Below are 18,632 nucleotides of genomic sequence, written 5' to 3'. Positions count from 1 at the left end.
CCTTACATTTATCTGCAATGGTACAGGCATTTCCTTAGGTCTCCTGATGCTTTATAAAATTAGATAAACAATGAACGTCTCATACAGTCAGAGAACAAACTGTAAATAAAATGTATTTTTAAAGTGTTACCACTCAGTACACGAGGACTCAGGATTATGTTATATCAGACATATATAGGCTATGCAAATATTGTTCATATTACTCATTCTACTAAAAGGGACCAAAACTGAAACCCTAAACTTCTAAGAGCAGAAGATCTCATTCTCCAAGGATTTGTTATTCAAGAAGCAACAGTAAACAGCTGGCTGTTGGGCTCATCATTCTAAAGAGCAGGGGATGTGTTGTTGTTTTTAACAGAACCAACTTTCCTGTGGTCATTTTCAGGATGCAACTGCAACACTCCCACCCAGTTCAAAATCAGCAAAAGCTGGGCCACTGCCTTCCCTAGTCCTGCCTGTGGCTTCTGGTCTTTCTGCACTCTTTTGCATGAAAATGGGAAAAAATTAAACCATGGCAGACGGAGACAGTGTAAAATCAATACACTTAGTAATCATCCCAGCAATGGTATTTTAACACAATGGCTTGGAAATAATTAATAGCGGGGTGGGATGAGATTGGAGGGGGGCGAGAGATGTCATCATATTTTATGACAGCACTTTTGTTTTTGGTAAACTCCTGAACTCGTTTTCTTAGCTTAAAAACAAGGAAAGTATATTTTTATGCTTCCTCTTCTTCCCCTCCTCCCGCATTTTCACTAGAAACAAAAAACAGAACCGGCAGTTCTGAAGGTTTAGATCTCTTTTAGGGATGAGGTTCAGTTGCTTTCCTGTACTGGGGTTTTTGTCTGGGTAGGTTAGGGATTTCTGAAAGCCTTCACTGGTTCTCCCATACTTACCGATAGAAAAAGCTCTGCGACTGTGTGATCGCCACCATCAGCACCCAGCTCCTAAGCCAAAGGCTGCTGTTGCTCCTGTGCTCTCCGGCAGGCAAAACTTTGGGCTCTATAGTCGAGAAGAAACCAAGGGTACTTTCAACAAGTCTCCACAAAACAGGTTTTGGTTAAGAGGTGGGGGAGGCGAAGAACTGGAGGAGGGAGGGGTGGAAATGTAAGGTTGTGTCTAAGGGAATGGGGGGGGGGGAGAAAGCCTTGGAAAGCTCTTGCAAGAAAGGGATCAGGAAATCAGATATAGTAATAGGATCTAAGATTGTCACAGACGCACACGCGCCTACACACACAGACACACACCCAACCCTCTTTCCTGCTCAGCTGGGATCTGCTCTTTTTTGCAGATGCACCAGGGGCAAATCATGGCAGGCTGCCTGGGTGTGTGGAATTGCACATGTATTTCACATACTCCAGGTCAAGAAGCGGCAGCAAGTGAACAAGCGAGGCGCGCAAGCGGCCGCCGGCGGGAGGCTGAGCGCGGACGGAAGATGCGCTCCCCACCTCCGAGCTTGGAAGGAAAGCATCGAGCCCGGGGTGGGGGACTGCCGTCTCGCCACCAAGTCACTTTAGAGGTAGCCGCAACACAAGACTCAACAGCAACCAGCTGCGGGAAGAAACTAGGGGTGGGGGTGGGGGGAGGGTGCCGAAGGCAACCAAAGGCCCGCGGGTGCGGCGCCGGGAGAGCCGGCGCAGCTGGAGCCGCAACGCGCACCAGCGGGCGCGCCAACTTTTCCGAACTTGTGCCGGCCGCGAAGGCGCTCGCCCGGCCGCAGCCACCCGAGGCAAAGGAACCGCCGGCGCGGCAGCCGAGAAGCAAGCGAGCGGCAGCAAGCGAGCCAGAGCGGGGAAGCTTTAGCGCAGGCACCGGGCAAAAGGTGGAGGTGTAGAACTGTGCGCTTTGTGTGACACCGGGGGTGGGGAGGTGGGAGAGAAGAGAGCCACTAGGTAAGTGGTGCCATTTGTGTGTGTGTGTGTGCGCGCGCGCGCGCGCGACTGTGCATGTCAAGTCGTTGCGGATGTGACTTGCCGACCGCCTTGGAAATCGCCTGCCTAGGGCTCCCTCCAGTGTGACTTTGTGGAGTGTGCGGCGACCGGGTGCGGGGCGAGAGGGAAGGCGCGCAGTTTGTGCCGGGGGGTAAAGTCGCTCACTTTCGTAACTTAGCGCTGTGGACACGGCTCGGGTCACCACTTGCGGCCGTTGTGCGTATATGCGCGTTTGTGGCTTCCCCTTCCAGCACGGAGATCCCGCCGCTTTCCTCGTGTGGAAAACTACGGTCGTCTCCACGTGCGTGGCTGTCGCGTCTCAGCGCGCCTTGAGCCCGGCTGCGCGCGTGGACTTGGGTCTCCCTGAGGTGCGCGGCAGCGCTTGCCTGCCTGCCTGCCTGTGCGGGCGATTGTTGCCAGCGTCGTCTTTGTCGTTTGTGTCTGTGAGAACGCCTTTTCCCTCTTCTGAATGTTCCTTTGTGTGACTGAGGAGGGGTTGTGATGTTATCTTTGGCGTGGGGCGTGGAAGGGACCGGGGAGGGGAGAGAGAGGAATACCAATGGGTCAGTCCGGCCCTTGTGTATCACTATCACCAGCAGTCTGACACTGCGAGAGTTGCCATAGTCGGCGCTGCCGTCGCCGTATACAAATTGGCAACGTGTCCTCCGCGCCTTGCAAGGAGATGTGCTGCACACATGTTAACAAACCCACGGGCTGCGGGTGTGGAGAGACGTGTGTGTGTGTGTATGTGTGTGTGTGTAGTAGGGGGAAAGTCTGACGGCAGCCGCTCCACACGGAACCAGAGGAGCGCAAGAAATGGTGAGCCGCGCGCGTGTGTGAAAACAACCGGCGAGTTCAAGTTCAGTGAGCGTGTAAAGGTGTGAGTCCCCAAGGCCTATGCACTGAAGTTCACTGTACGAAAGCAGCAGAGAGGAGGCAAGAGAAACACACGGGGCAAAAAGTTTGTTCCAAGTGGGCGAAAAGTTATTTCGCCCGCCTCTTCCTCGCTGAGAAGTACCCCAAGTGACCAAGGGAAGCGCACACGCCCTGCCGGCAACCCCTCCAAACACTCGCCGGCCCCCCTCGCTCGCCCCCCCGCCGCCGCCGCCGCTCTTCTCCCGCCTGAGGGACTTTCTTCGCGCAGGAGCGCGCGCGCGCGCGTGCACACACCACACACACATATATACACCACACACCGGGGGCAAAGAGTAAAGAGAAGCTGCTTCCAACTTGCTGCGGTCGTGTGTGCAACGTCCAGCGCGTGGAGAGCGAAAGGGTGGAAGGGAGCGCGGGGCCGGATTTGGGGGGTGGGGAGGGAAGCATGAGGTGCAAATACGGGACATAAAGAAAGAGGAAGAGCCTCGGAGGTGAAGGAGCCGCGGCTTCTTCCCATTGCGCCTGAGGTGCTTTATGCAAATAGGCATGTTTGGGAGTGGGGGTGGGGGTGGGGGAGAGAAAGGAATGGGGGGGAGAGAGATGCCGAGGCACGTGGAAAGGTGGTGGAGGGAGGGGGGGATAGGGGAGGGGGGAGCGCTGAAGAGGAGTCGTGAGGGGATAGAAACAAAACAAAACAGGAGACTTAAAAGTGGATGAGAAAAGGCGAAATGGCAAACTCACCCGCTGGAAACGGCCTGGCGGTGCCAGCTAAGGGGCTCCCCCCACTGCGGGCGGGTGAGTGAGTCTGCCTGCCTGCCTGCCTGCCTGTCCCTCCCTTCACTCCACTCACTTCCCTCACTCCCTCTCCCAGCCAGCCAGCCCCATGCAGCAGGCACAGCGTGCAACACAAGCCACACAATAAATAACCATAGAGCCCTCCGCTCGAGTCGGGAACTAGCTTTCCAAAGGGGGGAGAGCAGAGCAGCAGCAATCAGGCAAGGCAGAGCAAGGCAACCCAGTAGCAGAAGCAGAAGCAGCACAAGCAAGCGAGGGAGGGCAGTCCTCCTCCCCCACCCGTACCCCCCACATCCCCTTTCCCCTCCCCCCCAATAACACACACGCGCGCGCGCGCTGGGCTAAGCTCCTCGCGGCTTTGCTCCGAGTGCCTTGCAGCCACTTTGGAGTTGGGCTCGTTGTTTCCCCCCCTTAAAAAAAGCTTTTTTTAAAGAGAGGGCGAGGAAAAATAACACCCCGCGGAGGGAGATTTTGTTATTTTTTGCTGTTATGAGTCCCTGACGTCACATCCACCTGCTGGGTAAACAAGGCTCAGTGCAAAAAGAAGGGGGAGAGGGAGAAGAGAGAGGGAGATATCGCAGTTGCAGACGCGCGCACACACAAAAAGAATGGGGGAGAGATGAGGAGGAGGAGAGGGAGCGGGCAGGAGGGAGTGCAGCAAATAGGGGCGGCGGGGGGGATCTGCGCGAGGAGACTGGGAAAGAGGAGCGAGGGAGAGGGGGCGAAAACTAAAGAGAAGACGGCGGCAAGCGGGGTGGGGGGGCGAGAAGAGGAAGCGGAGGCAGCCCGGAGAAGAGCAAACAGGAGGGGTTGGGGGGCAAGGTAAGGGGAGATCTGCGGCGATCTCCAGGGGTCGGACTTCGGCTTGCTTTGTTGGATTCTTTTGTAAAAGGGGAGGCGGGAGGCGCTAAACAGAGATGAGAGTGCGAGGGAAGCAATTGGAAAGTGCAAGTGCTCTGGGAGTCAAATGCCGGCTTCCTCTTTCCCCGTCTCTCTCTCTCGCTAAGGGGTTCCCCCCTCCACCTCTCCCCCGGTGCACTTTACCCAATGAAAGGAGGCGAGTTCGAGAGGTGAAAGTTCAGCAGAGGGACAAGCCCGTGAGTGCAAGGAAGCCGATATGTCCACCATGCAAAGGGAGTGCGTGGTGTTGTCTAGATCCGGGGAAAGTCTCGCTCCCTCTCTCCCCCAACACCCCGCATTCAGAAAGATCTCGTCTCCTAATGGCCCGCTTTAGGAAACTCGGAAGGAAGGGGGGGAAACTCTCTTCCTCCTCTAGCTCGTTTCGAGAAAGCGACCGGGAAAGAAAACATTCGCGAGAGGCTGGTTGTTTATTTGCCTTCTCCAGTTCCTCTTAGGAACACACACCCAGGGGCTAGCATGCCAATTACATATTACCTGCTCCTTGCGTGCATTTTAGAATAAAGAGTGCTGGGTGGGTTAACACTCTAGAAAAGTTGCTGTCCGTGCATTCAAAATCTTTGAACTTGAAACTGCTTTCTACGGGACGGATGAAAAGAGAGGAAAAAGTTGCTGTTCATCTTTATTGTTAGTCCCATCTGTGCTGGCATCACCATCCCTGGCTTTGGCCACAATGTTGCAGAACTTGCCTTTTGTGAGATAAAAAGAGATTCACAGCACAGAAGCTGCTAGCATTTGTGGCTACAGTGGCTATACCGGTAAACTGACTTTTTCAGAGGAGAAGCAGGCAAAGAGAAAGGATACCTTGCCATCCCTACAAAACTGGCTAAACTTGGTTGTTTTAGAATTAATCCAAGCCAAAAGTATATGAACAAGTTTAGTAAGACACAGTCTTGCATTACATTTATAAATAAATATACCAAGGTACGGAAAGGGTTATCTCACCTGCCTCAGATTCACACAATGAGTCAGTGGTAAAGCTGTGAATAATATTCAGAACTCCTTCTGACTCTCAGACCTGTGGTCTAACCACTAAACAATACTCTATCCTTGTAATGCATAATCTAACCACTTATTCACCCATTTCATACTATTTATAAAAATGGTATCTGAATGGATCACTACTAAAACACTTTCATAACCTCAACAATCTATTCTTACACTTAACATTGTTGGAGTTTTAAAAATATCCATATGAAATTTAACCAGTGACAACTAGAGGAAACTATTTATTAGAGTGAAATACTAGTTCCATTATAGTCAGGAGTGTATTTTTCAAGAAAGGCAAGCACTTTAACCTACATACTGAATAAAAACCTTTCACCCTCCTTTTTTAGTTATATGTGCTTAATGATTATCTGAATTCATTATGTGCCTTCAAATTATACAAACAAGGCGAGGCTACTTTTAAGTCACATCATAAGTCCAATGGATTTCAGTGGGAAAACTAGAAACATGCTTAAACCTCTCCCACTTAAGTTAGAAGTGCTTAATATTGAATGGATTGTGCCCTTGGAAAATAAGAGGCAATTTGATCCAGCAGACAGATGAGACGGATTTCAATCCTACAGCAACCATAGGATGGAGGGCCACATGTTGAGATTCCTGCTTTGCAGGGGTTAGACTAGATGACCCTTGGTTCCCTTCCAACTCTACAATTCTATGTGACTCTGAGAAAGTCACCATCTCCTAATTTCTCTTTGGCAAAACTAGAATAATAGTGGCCTACCTCAGAATTGCAGTGAGGGGAAAATACAGTTTAAAATAATTTAAGACACTTTTCAGATTAAAATTATATGTAGTAGTAGGTTTCCTTTTGGCTCTTCAGCTTTGTTCAAAGTAAAAAAAGGGTCAATTGATGAATTAGGTCAGAATAAACTGAGGCCTGAACTGCAAAATTCCAACCACATTCCTAGAATTTATATCTTTTGTAAAGGGCCTAGTAGAATTTTAGATTCTATAGAAATTACAGTTATTACAATTTAACTAGATCTCACACTAATCCGTAGTGGTAGCCTATGTCTTAGATTTTGATCTGGGTTCAAATCTCATTTTAATTACTATGAACTCAGTAGTCTTGAAGAAGTGTCTTTGATTCTAGAAACAAGCAAATTTAGGTGAGAAATTGGAACTGGGGCAGGAGGGTGCATGTAGACAGGAGTTCCTCTTCTCCAAATCATTCTTTATCCAGTATATGTTTGAGGAGCCACATCTTATTTTATTTTATTGTACTTATTTTATTTTATTTTATTTTATTGAAACCAAAGGTTAGCAGCCTGGGAGGCTGGGAAGGCTTACCCTTTTCCTGCTTCATAAGCCATGGAAAGAGATTTTGTTACAAACATTTGTCAGGGCCTCGGTCCCCATTTGAATTGTGGCCTACGTACTGGACAGCGTTGTTGAGAGGGTGAAGGAATGAGTGGATAAGTGCGTGTTGGTTTGCCTAAGCACTGCAGATACTGTCAGAAGTGTGACAAATTATTTTGTGGTAAGTGTGTGTGTGTGTGTGTGTGTACGTGTACCCACACACACACACATATGCGCAGTAGCCATGTTAGTCTTCTGCAACAAAAATGTCATAGTCTTCTGCCACCTTAAATGTGAACTTTTGTGGACGGATGCCAACAACTCCAACAAGTATGTAATAGGGTATTTCATACCTAAATTTCCACTATATCGGGGATTGGTAACTCCTATATCATCCATTTGTCATCCATACTGGGGCTGATGGAGTTTGGAATACAACAGCCTGTGGAAGGCCACAGAGCTCTGTATCATGTCCACTGTTCAAAACATTACTCACTTTTAGCCATGCTCTCTTAAATTGACCAGAGACGCAATCTAGAGATTAGTGCATTATTGAGCGCTCTTGTAGTTTTTAGATAGATAGATAGATAGATAGATAGATAGATAGATTCTTTATTGTCATTACACAAGTGCAACATTGCACAAGTGCAACGAAATTGGATGCCATCCCTTAAAAACAACAAAAGCAAAACAACAACAACAACCAAACAAACCACATTCCAGCCACACCCACACCCACACCCATCAAACTCCCAGGTCACACTATCGAGTTACTGCATTTAAGAAGGCCACAGCTCTTGGATAGAAACTATTTTTCAGTCTATTTGTCCTTGACTTGATGTTTCTGTATCTCCTGCCAGAAGGCAGTAGTACAAACAGACTGTGTCCCGGGTGAGATGCATCCTGCAGGATATTGTTTGCTTTCCTAAGACAACGGGAACCGTACAGTTCTTCCAAAGATGGGAGGGGATGACCAATAATCCTTTGGGCTGTGGTTATGACCTTCTGGAGCACCTTCCTCTTCCTAGCTGTACAGCTGGAGAACCAGGCACAAATACAGTATGTGAGAATGCTCTCTATGGAGCCTCGGTAGAAGGACACCAGCAGTCTGACTTATGTTGCAATCCACAGACCCTGAAGATGCTCTCTGAACTTTATGAAGTTGCCCATATCAGTTCAGGAGTAAGTACTTATTAGCAGAAGAACAAGTATATATACACCTACCTACATAGGAAACATAAGAATTGGACTCCTGCTGGGTCAGACACTGGTCCATCTAGCGCGGCATCATTTAGGCAGCAGCTGACCAGGGTTTCAGACTGGGAACTCTTCCCAGCCCTAAGTGAAGATGCCAGGCATTGAACATGAGACCTTCTACATGCAAAGCAGATGCTCTTCCACTGAGCTACAGGCCTTCTCCAATAGTTGACAGTTCTGTGGCAGCATATAGTAGGTCAAAGTTGGTTGGGAGTGCCCATTACAGTTTACAGCAGTAAAATACATTGGAACAACATTAGCTCATGCCAAAAGATCAAGATGATGGGTTCCTCCCAGGGAGTGATGATAGTATCATGATGCTTAAAATTATATATATGCATCAAGGTTTTTTATGTCTATTGATTGATAAGCATGTACAAAAACACAATTTTACTATTACATTTTGTGTATGTTCCATAAGTAAAATACCCACATATCTCGTACACAATTTGAAACAATACAGTTTGACTATGAGTCTGAGACCTACAGTGGGTCAAAACACTATTCGTAATAATGAATTAAAAGCAAAGCAGGTGAGTGATATTCCATTTGCAAGGGTGCACAAATTAAGGTTTTGAGGTTCAGTTTTGGGAACTGCTGAAGACAAGAATGTATTGTCATAGCAACTTAGTCGTTTGTAAGGAAAAGCTATATAGGCACTGCAGCTTTAGAGGTTTCAATCAAGTGATGCAACTTATTTTGCACTGAACTTAAATGAGACTCATAGGAGCCATTTTGTTGCTTCCCGTTTTTTGTATTTAGTGGTAGAGTTTACTGTATTTGTGGTTTGGAACAAAAAACTCCATAAAAAGGGGAAGTTGCTTTTAAATGTTGCAATATGGGGTTTTTGCATACCAGTGTCTATTCAACCAAAATGATAGAAGCTTGCATGTCCATTTGGTATATATTAGTGGGGAACTTAACTGCAGCTTAACATATTGTTCATTTTCAACACTGTCACGTTGCACTCATATAGAGCACATTTTAATTTCTTGATCAGTAATCAAATGGAAGTTTCTTTTGGCAAATTAAAACGGGGGATTTTCATGTAAAAGGAAGGATACGGGAATAGGACGCCACCTTTTGGTGGAAAAAGGAAACAGGCACATGTTCCAAAGAAAAGACTCTTCTGATATGCAATTACACTTTAAATTGCAGTAATGGCAAAGTACTTATGCCTAATTTATTATATTTTAAATAATTAAGAGGAAAATCATTGCAAATAAATATTTGCCAAGGAAAAGATGGCTTAGATGTACTTGAAGAATAATCTTTAATGACAGCGAGTAAAGCTACGCCATTTATATCATGTTATTACTGCGTAGATGCAGTTGTCAAAAAATCAGACGCAAAATGATAACCTTCATGTTGTAGCTCATCTACCTGAAATAAAATGGATTAGTTATAAATGTGTGTGAGGTAGGATTGAGGCAGGTAGCTTTTATCAAGTCTCTTCCATTTCCTCCATGCTTGCTTCCATCATTCGTTTCCAATTCCAAGAAAGGGCAGGAAAAAATATGAAGCAAGACTATATAGAGATGGTGGGATTCTTCGCATCTTTTGGAAGAGGAGCAAACATTCTGTAAAAAGCCAAAGCCCTTGAACAAACATTTGTTTGTGGTTCAAAAGACTTGCCACCTTATTTTTTGCTATGCTGATTTAAACCAGTCGGCCAGCACCATAAAATATGATTAATTCCTCTGACAATAACAGCAGTGGGATTTATCCCTTACCTCCTATGCAATTGTTAATTGCTCTTGAATTGTTTACTGCTATAGTCTTTTTACAAGGGCAAGGGCAAACAGAGAGAAGCTCCTTCCCTTTCTTGTCCTTAAATCCCAGGTGTGACTGAATGCTTGGCAGATTTTGGTAAGGGTGTACACAAGTTATGACTACAGCTTGTTAGTAAAAAAAAAATTATGGAGGTGATGACGCCTTCATAATTATAGGTGTTACAGTTTTAAAGTCAGAATGTTTTTCAAGCCACTGCTGTGCCACACCCCCTTATATCCTATGAGCCATGATTCTTTGGAGCCTTTATGATTTAGGAGATGTTTTATTAGATCCTCATAATCCGTCAACAAGACTGCTTTGTACCGCATGAGAAGAAATTGGGGGGGGGGGCAGAATTGGTTTAAGTGTACCTTGCCCATAGGTGAACTATGTCTATACTGTAAAAATAAATAAATCAAAAATCAAAGTGGTACTACAGATACACAGTCACTGGGAGTGGTGTGGGGGGAAATGGTCTGTTTTGTTTTGCAAACTGAACTCCTCAGAGGGGAGGGAAGAGCTTTATTAGACCTGAAAACAATGGATTCTTCTGCATCACCAGTTTCAAAAGACAGAATATTAATTTGTTTAGTGCCAACACTGTTTTCACTCCTTTATTTTATACGAGTCGTTTATGTACTGCCTTTAGGACCAAGCACTCTGAAGGCAGCTTCCATAAAAGCATTAGCAAAATACAATGCACTCGTTTTTAACATTTTGCTGATTTTAGCTGTGTTTTATTGATAAATGTGTACTTGTTTTTTAAACAGATTTCTGGATTTTAGCTGTGTCTTATCAATAATTTTATTGTGCCCACAGCTTAAGAGTTTTATGATTCAGCTGCCTATAGCTTTTAATAAATAATAATAATGATAAGCCAACAAATATTAAAACAGCCACCAAACCACAATAACTACAAAATAAGCAGAACCCATAACAGCAAGAACCCAGGAAATAAAACCCTCTCTTTTTCTAAAATAGATATATAACACTTCATTCTAGAATTTGCCTAAAATTATTTTTGAAATAGTAATGGTATTTCAGTTAATTTTATGGAGACAAGCAATTTGTCTGTCACGAAAAGGCCTTAGAATACCACCTGTGGATACATACCATAATAGTTATTTTAAACCACATTTAATTGATTCAACATTTACTGCAAGCCAGTCAATCAGCTAATTGGTTAACAGCCTGGTTGGCCCTGAATATCTTGCACTGGTTTCAACCTAAATTAGATTTTGCAGCTTTAGGCAGATTGTGAATATACATTTACTGTGCTGATAATAATCTGTTGCATGCCATGTCTGCAGTGTTCCTTCCTAACACATGTAAGTACATATACGATTCCCTGGTAAGGTAAATAAGCCTTCAATATGAAGTTCTTAGTTCTGATAAAACACTTCCCAGCAGCACCCTTAGTCCAAATGCTGAGGTAGAGAAAGTATTTGTAAAGCAGATGGAAGTGTGATTAACTTAAACCCCTACTATGCCCACCAATTCCCTCCTCTGTCGCTCAGCTGGGTTAACTTTCAGTTTTGCAGCCTAATTGGGGGAACAGCCAGGAAGGGGGGTTGTAAGTGGGGGTCACAGTATGCAGTGAAAGGGTTAAACACTTCCTGCAAAATGCCTACTCTGAAGTTATGATAAAGACGTGAATTTGGAACCCGTGTGTTTTCATCCTAGTGTGTGATCCCTCTGTTATTTGCAGGGCTGCCTGATTCTTTTACAATGCTATCCTATACATATTGACTCAGAAGTAAGCCACAGTGAAATAGTGCTAGAAAAGTGTATATAGGATTGCACCCTTAATCTCATTTCTCCGAGACACACACACACACACACACACACACACACACCCTGCCGCCTCTTATTCTATTCAATTTCACCCTGTATAGCCTGGGTATAAGAGATCTGTGAAATGGTATTCCAATTGATTTTCACCTGTATTTGAGGTTTTTACCTGGCTCCGTGGGTCATAGTATTGTCTTTGCTTTAGGATAGTTCATAAAACATAAGCAGTAATCAGAAAGTCTAATGAATACATTTTAACTGCATATTCACATTTTTTAAAGGCTTGGCCTAAACAGCTTGATACCAGGTATCTGACAGGTAATCTTATCCCAAATGCACATGCCTGGTCCTTGAAGTGAAGCAGGTAATGGCAATTACAGGGTCTTTCAAGTGGTGTCCCCGAGTTTATGGAATACCCTGCCTAGAGAGGCTTACCTGGCATTCCCATTATGTTCGTTAAGGTGCCATGTGAAAGCCTTTTTATTATCCCAAGAATTTTAATTTTCAAAAGGCATACAGATTTGATTTCCTTTTAACTCTCTCACAATTTTCTATCCCCTTACTGGTTTTAAGCTGATTTTATGCTGCCATGTTGGCTTTTGCATGGTTTTATGTGCTGGTTTATATCATCTAAACATTGTTCTTTTATTGTTTGTTAAGCCGCTTTGGGATTCATCTGAAAGAAAAGCAGCAAATCAATCAATCAATCAATCAATCAATAGCATTTTTAAAACACACGGATGACTCGGTTAATGAGCAATATATAAATGTAACAAATAAATACATCTAGTGGTTTCCCGGGGGGGGGGCTTCCTGCAAATGGAAAACTAATATTGAACATCCGAAAGACGGGTTTGAGCTTAATCATTTCCTTTTTGTTATCATTTTTTTCATTTACAAGAAGTCTTTATGCAGGAGATCATTCAAACACCTGAACTCCCACCTGCAGTCTGAAACAGTGCAATGTAATCTTCCACCATATGGCTTAATTTGTCATTCCCCGTGTGGTATTCGAGTGATGTGGTGGGGCAACTGCTAAAATAACCGGGACCCAATGCACAATTGTTTGTATGGTTATTTTATGTCCTAAGCCCATTCCTGAAGCCACCATCCTCGCCCTTCAGACTCCCCTTGTATATATTTAGCTTGGGAAAGGGTGAAAGATGAGTACTACAAAAATATTTTGTTTTATTTTCCTCTCTCTTTTTTTTAAGTCAGAAGACACAACCATGTTTCTGTCAGGTAGCTTGTGTATGAGAGAAATAATGAGGCAAGACGTCTATGCTTTGTCCATCTAATTTTGGAAAAGTTCTGCCTTGTCATGGTAATGCACTTTTAAAGGTCATCAAAATAATTTCAGCTTGCACCAGAAAGGAAAATCTTTATTTCAGTAGGTAAGCTGACTTGGAAATAAGCATGAGGTTTAACCAGAATATCATGTTGGGAAGAAGCAAAGAAAGCTGTGTCTTTGGGGTGGTATATTTCATGGCCTTCCTTCTAAAGAAGACTCCTGATCAAAAGCATTGTTTATCTGTCTGGCTAGATTAAATATATATATATATATATCCGTGCCTGGCCATAGTCTTTTGATTCAGAAGCCCTATTCACATCTGACTCATGTGTAAGGCATATCCATGCTGATAGCAGAGTGGGGGCATTTTTAGCTATTTCCCCCCTCATTGGGACTTTTTCTTGCCACAACCATGCACTGTATGCCATTGTCTGCAGAGATATTCCAACACGTGAGCACCTGCCTGTGTGAAGCAGCTCTGCCTGGTTGGGACACCCTGTTGCACAGGCATCCCAATTGCACAGAACCAGATGGTCTTGCTAATGCGGCCTACTATGGCCATGATCCAGAGAACCCTTGTGACCTCAGTGGTTGTGCCTGGCCATAAGGGAATGTTGAATCCACACAGCTACACCCAAGACATCATTGCAAGCCGCTTTCGACATTTCCTTAAGACTCAAGAGCAGGTGGCTGTGCACCTTAATGGCGTTGTTGTTGTTGCTGCCATTTTAAATGTGCTATTAATGCACCTATTCAGTTTTCAGAATTATGGGGTGACATCCAATCTCACATGGGACTTCCTATTTAGAGCAAATTTTGGGAGGTGATTGCATGTAGGTTCAGCTGCAGAGGAAGAAGTCTTGTTGAACAAACAGGCATCCATTCCGCCTGCAGAAAGACACAATTGGATGTCACCCATCATTTTTATTTATTGTCGTTAGACTTATGCAACATACTTTGCCAGGTCTTTTTTTTTTTTTTTTTTTTTTTGGCCTTGCTGTTGTTGTTGTTGCAAGCATTCTATTTCCACTTATTAAACTGCTTTTGTTTTCTTAGCTTCCAATGACAGCCCCATTTCTCCCATAAAGATTACCTAAAGAGTTATGTTGGTTTAAATTCTTAGTCCCTTTCCTTCTGCAGCACCTTAGAGGTTTTAGCTTAAACTAACATTCATGTGTAGGTGTGTAACTCTTAATAAGATTGAGTGTGGTCCCCCCCCCACCTCCATCTTAGCTGAGCAAATAAACCTTGTCTCAGCTTTCTCAAGCAAACATGCTTTTTGATCCACACAAGACACTACTGCTGGCAGCTTGTTTGATGAGAGCCACTGAGACTCACTGGCAAGATCAGCATTCCCCAACTTGGTGCCCTCCAGGCTGGCTAGAGCTGATGAGAGTTGTAGTGCAAAACATTTGGAGCACAGCAGGTCGAGGGAGGCTGAGCTAGAGTATACGATCAATGTAGGTGTGGGAGGCCAAGCCTTGTTTAACAAGATAAAGTTCCCACGTCTTGCTCCAACCCTTTTTTTTTTTTTTCAAAATAGCACAGCACAATGCCCCACCTAGATTTCCTGTAAACATATTCCACCCATAAACAGCTATTTTATATGTCCAGATTTGTGGAGTGAGGTGTTGTTACATTGCGGGAATGAAGGGAATAAAAGGAATAATGATCCGGAGGAAACTTTGCTATCATCTGTTGCGTCTTTGAACATGCTCCAGACCAGAGGAATCAAGGGGTTTGCGTAAACAGCCTTTTGGAGTTAACAGGAATCTGAATCTCTTGGAAGGCTCAGCCAAAGACAAATACTTGTGCAATTACAGAGTGCCCTGGTTCCTTGACAAACACAACTCCTTTGTTTGCTAAACAATCCACCAGCCTCTCCTCATCTTCTGGGAAGTGAGTTTGATAAGACAACTAATATACTCCACACACAAAAATGCCCTTGCATCATTTTGGCACAGGGCTGTTGAAGGTCGTTCTTGCTCAAGCCTTTTCAGGAAAACTGTGGTTGCCTGCTTCAAGCTGCTGATTAAGTGCAGAAAAAAATTATTTAAAAATTCACAACTTTTCCACAGTCTTCTGTGATTGTTCTCACTCCATTTTGCTCAGTGGAGAAATCCAACCTGCATTGAAGTGCTTGACATGCATTGAAAGGTGTGGGAGAACAGCTGTCCCATAAAGAGCCAGTTCAATCTTCCATGTAGTCAATATTCTCTCTATTCTGATTGGTGCTGCCTCTCTAGCTCACCACCTAATATCCCTTTAATCAGAGAGGGAAGGATTATACCTGGGACTTTCTACATCCAAAGCAGATTTAAACAACAACAACACCCACCCACATTTATATAGATTTAAAGGCATCTATGGGATGGGACGCGGGTGGCGCTGTGATCTAAACCACTGAGCCTAGGGCTTACTGATCAGAAGGTCGGCAGTTCAAATCCCCACGACGGGGTGAGCTCCGGTTGCTCTGTCCCAGCTCCTGCCAACCTAGCAGTTTGAAAGCACGTCAAAGTGCAAGTAGATAAATAGGTACCGCTCCTGCGGGAAGGTAAACAGCATTTCCGTGCGCTGCTCTGGTTTGCCAGAAGTGGCTTAGTCATGCTGGCCACATGACCCGGAAGCTGTACGCCGGCTCCCTCGACCAATAAAGCGAGATGAGTGCCGCAGCCCCAGAGTCAGCCACGACTGGACCTAATGGTCAGGGGTCTCTTTACCTTTACCTTTAAAGGCATCTATACAGATGCTAGACACAATTTATTCTGATTTTTTGTTAAAAATGTGCCGCACAATCTCGATAATCCTTACCACAGCCACCTAAATAAGCTATATTTATCCCCACACTGCAGAGGGGCATGTGGTGTGTGGGGAGGCTAGGATAAGGGTGGATCACAGATCACTCTTATCTGTTTTGTTGCCAATAACAACACATTGTTTTTGTCATCCACACCCAGCACCTTGAATTGTGACCACAGACATTAGCATAGATCTTGGAGCCCCAGAGCAGAATTCTCTTGGTGATCTGCTCTCATACTTTCATAAGCCAACCCTTGACAATTTGCAAGTTAACCGTTCCATTAAAATGATCAATGATCAAAACATAATCCAATAACAAATAATAACATGTTGTGATTGAGCAGCTCTTGCCTACACAGCCATTTCAGAACAAAATTCAATCAAAGTAAACAAACAATGTGATATCTTGAGCAATGACTGGCTTGAGGCAATTACTAGTGGAGTGCCATATCAGCGGTTCCCTTCCTATTGAATTCTATTAAATCTAAGCTTTCATTTAATATGCAATATGCAAATTTAGATAGAAATATATGCTCCGTTTCCACCCCATCAGATTGAGAGGAGAGATAAGCGTAATATTACCCCACTCGTGGTTACATATTATTAATTTTCAAGCAGATAGCTGAAAGAAGCAATGAAAAAGACATGCTTCTGAATCTATATATGTGGGTGTGTCAAGCTCAATGCACAGATATTACTATCGGATTTGCATTACTTCCATCATGGCCCGACTACTATAGTGCGTACACATCATACATTTTTAAACCATTTTCCCTGCCCAAAGAATCCTGGGAACTGTAGTTCATTAAGAGTGTGGGCCTCTTTAGCTCTGTGCAGGGTTAACTATGGTTCCCAGGGTTGGGGCATGTGTGTGTGCTTTAAATCTGTGGCGTGTATGCAGCCTTCACAGCTGCTGTGAGAGGTCTTTTCTGTTGTGTCACCCATGCAACGGAATGCACTCACCACCCCCAAGGAAACCTGCGGGACCAGTTCTCTGTTGGCTTTTGGAAAGTAAATGAAGGCCATCTATTCTTCTTCTGGCAGCCTTTTGTGGGGTAATTGCTACTGTTTGCTTTACATGTTGTAAGGATTCTATCCATCTGAATGGGTGGTGTTTGCTTTAATGATTTTATTTGGTTTTTAGTCCTTTAAAAAAAAATAAAAATAAAAAAAGCTTTAGATTTGCTTAGGTTATGGATTGTTGACTGGTTTTATTGATGCGAGCCACCTTTTCTGCCAGAAAAGGCAGAAGGTAGAATACTACTAATCCCACTATCCTACTGAAACTGCTGCTACTAATGTATTAAGAAACTTACTCGGTGTGATTATTGCTGCCGCGCAGTCAGCTGGCTGTGTGAAGCAAACAAGGAAGCAATTTGGGCATTTCTCACCTAACCCCGCCCAGCATAAACATAAACAGTCACCATCACCATCCCTCATTCAGCTTTGTAAACAAGTCCTCAGTAGCTGCTAGCTCACAAAACATTTGACCACAATTCCTTTTCCATTTCACAGAAGCTTCATTGGCTGGTTGCATGGAGGCAATTATTGCTTGTCATAGTCAACCAGGTAAGTTAGTACTTACAAGTCAGTGATATGCACAAGCAACACTGAATAAGTTGATAATTTAGGTCCATATAACACAGACATGGGGAGCCTCTGGCCACAGGGCAAATTAGGCCAGGGAGGGATCCTAATTTAGCCTGCAAGTCTGGTTTCCTCAAACAACGCCTACCTGTGACATCAGCTGCAAGGAAGGACACAGGTGCAGAGGAACCATTGGAACTTAAAGTGAGCTCCCAGTTCTTCTTCAGCAAACAGGGCTCACTGGTGGGCAATGACAGCAAGTCCCACTGAGATGGACCAGGAACTCTCTGGTGCAGCTGAGGTGACTCACTGGTCAGCACTGTCCCCGATGCAGGAGGCTAGGATTTTGTTTATTAGCTGGGGAAAGTTCCCCAGTCCTGATTTAACAGATTAACCTAAGAAGCTAAACATGGTCTTCTTCCTACTTTTAGTAATGCTCTGCTGAAAAGTTCTAGATTTTCCCCTGACCATTCTCCAACAATTAATATGACTAGAAACTGCATTTGAGAATTATCACAGGGGAGAGAAAATTGTGGTGTGTGTTTGTATGTGTGTTTCTAAGTGATTACCTTACGTTGGAGGTGGTGTTTGTGAGCGTCCATTCTTTCATTGTACACATTGTCTCTCAAGCGGTCTGCAGGCTTCCTGGGTGCCAGTGCTTCGATCAAAAATGCTTGGAGAAGGCATCTTGAGATAACTCCTCCCGCAGGGCTTTTTTCCGGAAATGCGGGGCAGCCAGAGAAGCTGCAGAGTGCTGAAGAAATGTTTACTGAGAAGCAAAGCGTATATACCGCTGTTGGCCATCTTGCAACAATAAGTATGCTTAAAACTCTACATAGAGATGCGGTCTACTACTGCCCCAATAGCGGCATTGCTGCCACTGGGAAAATGCAGGGGTGGATCTGGAATGCGGCTAGGATAGGGCTGTGTGGGAACGTCACACTGGCTCAGCTGGTGCAGTCCCACCCTTGCTGCTACCCTGAATCATCCCAGTAAGGGCAAGGGCGTAGGAAGGGGGCGGTGGGGGCAGTCCCCCCAAGTGCCCTCACTGAGGGGGGTGACATTTGGTGTGCCACCCGCCCACGACTCCCAAGCCCCGAACTGTCAGGGAAAGGGGGGAGCTGCGCCGCTTTGCCAGCGGAATCCTCCCCTTCCCCCTTCGTTTTGGCAGCCTGTGGGAGGGTTGGGAGTCGCGAGCAACGGCGCGCCAAATGTCCGCCATGGGCAGCTTGCTCTGCCCCCGGCTGCAGGGAGCGTGCACCACTCCGGACACCCAAACAGCTATCCCGTGCCTGCAAGGGCACCCT

At 45.0% G+C, this 18,632-nt stretch overlaps 1 protein-coding gene across 12 annotated transcripts in view; it reads right to left on the bottom strand.

The window, feature by feature from the left end:
* The window catches only part of FOXP1 (forkhead box P1), a 553,244-nt gene extending 549,398 nt beyond the window's left edge, over positions 1 to 3,846 (bottom strand). For 4 of the 12 annotated variants that reach the window (XR_014154059.1, XM_081852739.1, XM_081852728.1 and 1 more), the window contains exons 1-2: positions 3,549 to 3,843; positions 897 to 1,002 (exon numbers count right to left, since the gene is read on the bottom strand). The gene's annotated coding sequence lies outside the window, so the exon portion shown is untranslated. Of the gene's footprint in view, positions 1 to 896; positions 1,003 to 3,548 lie in introns of all 12 variants that reach the window. The other 8 variants (XM_081852742.1, XM_081852740.1, XM_081852745.1 and 5 more) reach the window with 4 other exon arrangements.
* Between the last annotated feature and the right edge of the window lie 14,786 nt (positions 3,847 to 18,632).

Source organism: Podarcis erhardii (genome assembly GCF_964252035.2).
Source record: "Podarcis erhardii genome assembly, chromosome: 2".
NCBI classification, from domain to species: domain Eukaryota; kingdom Metazoa; phylum Chordata; class Lepidosauria; order Squamata; family Lacertidae; genus Podarcis; species Podarcis erhardii.
The sequence above is the reverse complement of the archived record's forward strand: the minus strand, read 5'-3'. Positions and strand labels throughout refer to the sequence as shown.